This window comes from Siniperca chuatsi, linkage group LG8, assembly GCF_020085105.1.
Source record: "Siniperca chuatsi isolate FFG_IHB_CAS linkage group LG8, ASM2008510v1, whole genome shotgun sequence".
NCBI classification, from domain to species: Eukaryota; Metazoa; Chordata; class Actinopteri; order Centrarchiformes; family Sinipercidae; genus Siniperca; species Siniperca chuatsi.
This window is the reverse complement of record NC_058049.1, coordinates 4119303-4125397: the sequence shown is the minus strand read 5'-3', so window position 1 is coordinate 4125397 and position 6095 is coordinate 4119303. Positions and strand designations below refer to the sequence as shown.

Here is a 6095-nt window from a genome sequence, read left to right as displayed (position 1 = left end):
ATTCTTATGGGGAAAACTGTGTGTGTGTGTGTGTGTGTGTGTGTGTATGTGTGTGTATCAGTGTGTATTTGTCCACGTGTGTATGAGAGAGAGTGAAAGAAAATGACAGATATGGAGCTCTTTATAAGCACATTTGTGAGTGTGTGTGTCTACCTGTGTGTTGTATTTTGCAGCATCTGCAGCGTGAGTGAGGAGGTGCAGGGGGAGTTCATGGCAACGATGCACATGCTGTCCATTTTTCTCTCCGCAGGAGGTGTGGACAAACTGAAGAGGCAGGGAGATGCATGAGGAGGAGATGAAGATGTGAGAAGGGTGGTGCAGAAGAGATGGAGGAGCTGAGGTGAGTATGACTGTGTCAAAAGGGGGAGGGGTGATCATGAGGAGCAGGGGAAGTGGACAAGAGGTGAATAACGCGGCGTTCTCATCAAAAAGCTGCAAAGCTGAAAAATTGGATGGGCTTTATGATTTGGGTGTAACAAATCCCCAACCAGCCAGCCATCCAGCTCAGTACATCATTTGCCATCCTCCCACCCTGTGCAAAACAGGGTGGGAGGATGGAGGGAGTCATGTCAGAACCATGGACAGCTTCAGGAGGGGACCAAATATTGTAAATAATATAACTCACCATTTTCTTTCTTCTTTCTTTGCGACTAATATGTCATACCACAGAATAATTCTTAACAGAGGGTGTATCTTGTCTATTGCAAAATTTTGTTTTTGCGGCCCTGAGAGGTGTGTGGTGGGGAAGAGCAGCAAGGTTTTCAGTTACTGGTCGCACTGGCAGGACATGGCAGCGGGGAAGTGTGGGTAGAACATATGTGATATTGAGAGGTTATCAACATTAAATATCAGTGAAAACATTGGTAGCCAACACTCAATGGACCAGTGCCAGTTCGCAGTCTTGTTGCTGTTAATCACTAATCTATCTGCCATCAGATCCACACATAATTTACGCATGCACGCACAAAACAGTACCACGCAAAAGCAGCCCACAATCACACAGAAAACACCCAGCACTTGTCCACACCAATCAGGTTGTAACAGTTATTGACAAAAGATAAAGTCAGCCACACTGACCAGTGCAGAACCATGGACATTTAAAGCTAAACATGATGGGACATTGGAGTTGAATTCGATTTTAATTATTTCTTAAAGGCTATCGTTCATTACAGAATTAGAAATGCTATAAGATAATGTTTGATAATTTATCAGTTTTGATGAATATGGAACCAGCTTGGTTAGTCAGCAAGTTGCCCTTAAAGGAGATCCTTATCCAGTTAGTTACAATAGTGGGGGTTAATTTTTGGTGTTTACTTTTATTCGGAATCAGAGACAAGGTATGGAATGTAAAATTATGTAAAATGTAAGTTTGTTTGGAAAGTTTTAGGAGGCACACACTGCTTTCCCGATATATGTTATTTTACAGGAGGAGAAGGACACAATTATGAGAATACAACAAAGGTTGAAAAATAACATTTTAAAATAACATTTCCTGGTGTTTTTAAACGATGGTTTCACTGGGAAATAACGGCTTTCAACAAACAAACAAAATTAGTTTCATTTGGTGGGTGTCTCAGTTCACCCTCGGGGGACAGGGAGAGGAGCCTGAATATCCAGAAGGTGCTCTGACTAGAATCAGTGCTCCTTCACATTGCAAGGAGCCAGTTGAGGTGGTTCAGATGCCTAGATACCTCTCTGTGGAGGTACTGCATTCCATGCACATCAAACTGAAAGGAGTCCCTGAGGCAGGCCCAGAAATGCTGGAAGGATAATATATCCCAGCTGGCATGGGAAGTGCTGTGGGACACCCCAGGAGGAGGTGGAGGAGGTAGCAAGGGAAAAGGGTGATAAGCAGCAGAAAATGGATGGATGGAATGTGTGATCGGAAAGTGCCATTTTTGATTTTCATGCCTATATATTGTCAAGGTTGTCTGATAGTCACTGCCGTCATTTTTAACTTGCAGGTAATCATGCAACAGACTGTTATATATTTGTGGATTATTTGATATGGCAAAAAAAGCTGTTCTTTTTGCTTATTTTATCTTTATGGAACTTGAGATCTTCACTTTTCTGTATGATGTAAGATATTTGCTGAAAGACGACTTTTTGGAGGAAAAGCCTTCTCAGTACTTCTCAACACAGGAAATGAATTGAATTTCGTGCTGTTTGTCGCTGTCAGTCTGAATTGGGCGTAGGAGGAATGGAAAGGTAAAAAGCAGGTGACGGGGAGCTGAGGTGAGGAAAAAGAGAAGGAGGAGGAGGTGAAGTGGAAAAGCAGGGCTGCTATGTATGTATTAGTCATCTGAGATGTAGAGTGAAGTTCTGCTTTACTGTGTGAGTCACTGCTCCACTGGAGAGAAAATAGAGAGGGATAGATGAGCAGTAGAGAGTGAGACTGAGAGTCTCTACAGCTGAAACTCCTGAGAGACAGATGAAATATTTAGTGTAATAAAGTTCAGCTGTAATGGAAAGGAACTTACTGAGAGGAGAATAGAGAAACACAAAGAGACATAGGCTCTGAAAGAAAGCCGGAAATGCTGGGTAGCCATCGTGCACATTCTAACACATAGTCATATATCACATATCACAAGCCTAAAGGATCCATCACTGGGTGCATCATAACAAATGTGTTGTGCGTGTGTGTGTGTGTAGTAGCATTTTCAAACCCAAAGAAATCTATTTTAAATTGTACTTTAGTTCAAAGCTCCAAGACTCAGAAATGGCAAAATGTGCACAATCAAACTATGAAATAACTTTAATTTAGTCTATAAAATGTCAAAAATAATGATAGATTGCCATCCCAAATCATCATAGCCCAAACAAAAATAAAATAAATAAAACAAAGAAAAGCAGAAAATTATTACATTTCAGATGCTGGTACCAAAGAGGTAGATAAGATAAGCTAAATGATTGGGAGACAGGAGGTGTGTGTGGGTTTTTCAGTGTGTGTATGATTCACTACTTAGATCAGGCATCTTCGTGCCTGAAATTTTAACTCACACTGTTTTGAAGCAACAGCTCCGTGAGACTGGAAAGGACGCAGAGCAGCACTGTGCATCTGTTTATATGTGCATGCAGTAGTACTGCAGCAAACTCTGGTGAACTATCACACAAGTCTCCACTGTCTCATTAGCAATGCAGGGTTTTTATGCACACACACAAACATACACATACACAGGATTTTATTTTGGACTCAGAATTCCAACATCATCATTAAATATTAAATCATTTATTTTAGCAGGAGCTCAGGAATGATGGCACTAAGATAAATTGTAAAAGTAAATTTTGTGTTTTTTACTTCAATTTGCTACTACTTAATTTCATCTGAAAGTTAAAAATTCATTCCCTAATTTCAGTTTCATTAATCGAATCAAATACAATTTTGTCACTTTTAAATATGTAAGTAAGCAAGTAAAATGATTAGATATTAAACTTAAAAAAAAAAGACATTCTCCATATTAGCACTGTAAGAGCAGGACGCACGGCTCATTGTGATTGGCCGATGCCATCGCCCGGGAACCAAACAAGAAGTGCACCCTCCTTACACCCAACAGATTTGTTAATTTTAGAATTCATTTTAAAATTTTGGTGCTCACTTATAGAGCCCTACATGGCCAGGCTCCACAGTATGTCATGGACCTTCTGCTCCCCCACACCACGAGCCGACCTCTTAGGTCATCTAGCCAGGGTTTTCTAAGTGCACCTCGGACATGCTTTCCAGTCAGCAGCCTCTAAGCTTTGGAATAGTCTCCCGATAAGCCTGAGGTCTTTGGACTATGTTAACTCTTTTAAAAAGCAGCTAAAAACATATCTGTTCAGACAGGCATTTAGGTAGCAACTGGTATTTTATGTTTTAACTTGTGTCTTATATCTGTATCCCTTGGATATTTTATCAGATGTTTTATCTTTCTTTTATTTATTTGATTCTATTTCTTTGACTGTGAAGCACTTTGTGACTAGTGTCTGTGAAAGGTACTATATAAATAAACTTTGCTTGCTTGCTAGATTGACAGGGTTTTTGCAGCAGCCAATATTAGCCAAGGTCAGATGGTGAGATGGGCAGTCAGGTCTGATGTTGGAACATAGACTGTATAAAAGAAGTGGACGTAGCCTCCGGGTCTGAAAAGAGAAGCCAATGCGTAAGTACCTTAAACCTGCATTCTGTCTAAAGGCCAGCAGGGAGCGGCTCCACTTGTTGCAAAAATAAGTCAGATTGTATAGAAGTCCATGAGAAAATGACTCTACTTCTACTTGATTTATTACCTCAGTAAACATTTTCATAATGGGTTTACGGTCTCAATCGCTAGTTTCAAGTCTTCTTCAGTACAGCATGATGTTCATTTTGTAAATGAAGGTCACATTTAGAGTAGAATAGATGATAAAGCAGGGTATCCTTTAGGGCGTGGCTTCCTTGTGATTAACAAGTCTCTACCACAGCAACCTGTCGATCAGGATAGCTGTGAACTTGTTTTTGTGTTTTCATCTTTCACAGTGTGTTTTCAATTTATGAAAATGAATTGTAACATTTTGTTCACCTTGTACAGCGTTCGGTTGTACTAAAAGACACTCTAATGAGTCTGTCGTTTTACATTTTGTTTTAAACCTGTTTTTCGCTAGCCAAAATTAGCTTCCCAATTAATATCACAGTTAATGTGAATTACGGATGCACCTTGCCAACCAAGTTACTTAGCTAGCGCTAGTATTAGCCGATAACTTAGCGTTTCCCTCACTCCTTCCTAGCTCCACCCTCTTGTCCAAATATGGTCACTTCTGGCTCCAGAAAACCAAAACGCCAAACTCGAGGCTTCAAACCAGTAGTCCACAAACAAATGGATGACGTCACGGCAGCTAAGTCCACTTCTTTTGTACAGTCTATGTGTGGTAAAGATTTGTAGTTTGTTCATTAGGTGTGTGTGTGTGTGTGTGTGTGTGTGTGTGACGGTGTACTAAGGGTGCTGTCAACTACCAAAGCATGCTATGCGTTTCAGTTTCATTTTAAGATGTCTGACTTCTCACATTAGTCCATCTGCCAGCACACACACACACACACGCACACACACACACACCCACACACACTAGTTCAAAGCCAATTTAGGACATCTTTAATAGAGATTCAAAAGGCCATGGAAGGCTATTCTAAATCTATGGAGGCCTCCTGCTATCTGTGTCTAGCCAGGCACTGTGGGCAATCAGCAACAACTGGTCCTCAGACCTCAGAGTGTGAACAGGAATATATTGAAAGAGAAGGTCAGCAATGTAGGAATGGGCCATGCCTGCCCGTGCCCTTAAAAACAAGCAGTAAAACTTTAGCATTGATTCTAAAGGCTACGTGAAACTAGGGCAGGGGGACCAAAATGTGGGAAGTGTGCTGTGAATGTGACTTCCTATTTTGTGTGTGCCAGCAGCCATGTTGGGTTACCAATTAACTCTAATATAGATACCGGCATGCATGCTATTCTTGCCATCATCACAAACTTCACTAACTTTAACTCAAAGATCAGGAAAAAAAACAGGCCTCTGTGATTGCTTCTGTAAGGTTAAGGGCTATTCCCAATTAACTGTATTTTTCACTGTTAGCACTGTAGCCTATTGTATGTAATGGGTGTTGATGAGGACTGGATCCCTTGTCGTCAGCCTGGACTGTTTTTCTTGGTATTTACAATGCTCATGCATGTGTGTGTTGTTATAGGTTGGTTTGTTGATACGTGTCCTTTGCATTTGATGTCTTAATTGTACCCAGAAATCATTGTGCTCATCTATATGTGATGGGTAACTTTAACAGTTGTTTATAGTACATCACTGTTCAGAGCAGCCTATACTGTGCCCTGCTATAGTTGGCTGTATTGTATCATACTTTGATTTTGATACCCATGTGGAGATTTGATGTGGCTGATTATTATACAGTATATCAGACGACAAAAAGCAAGTAGGCCTACATGCAGCTATGAATGTTTCTTTGCAACAAGAGTCACAGTTAGTCCACAAAGTACAAAAGTAGAGAAATAAAATCCCAACAACAAATTTAGGTTTGAGAAATGAGCCATCAGAGTGGGCACACAAACGCTGACTCAACTGAACCAGAAATCAACTTTGGA

General features: G+C 40.6%; 1 long non-coding RNA gene across 1 annotated transcript; it reads left to right on the top strand.

The window, feature by feature from the left end:
• Positions 1-3737: 3737 nt before the first annotated feature.
• LOC122880505 lies at positions 3738-4938 on the top strand. Its single transcript, XR_006378947.1, has 3 exons — positions 3738-3765; positions 4006-4139; positions 4741-4938. It is a non-coding gene; the product is annotated as an uncharacterized LOC122880505 (long non-coding RNA).
• Positions 4939-6095: the final 1157 nt, after the last annotated feature.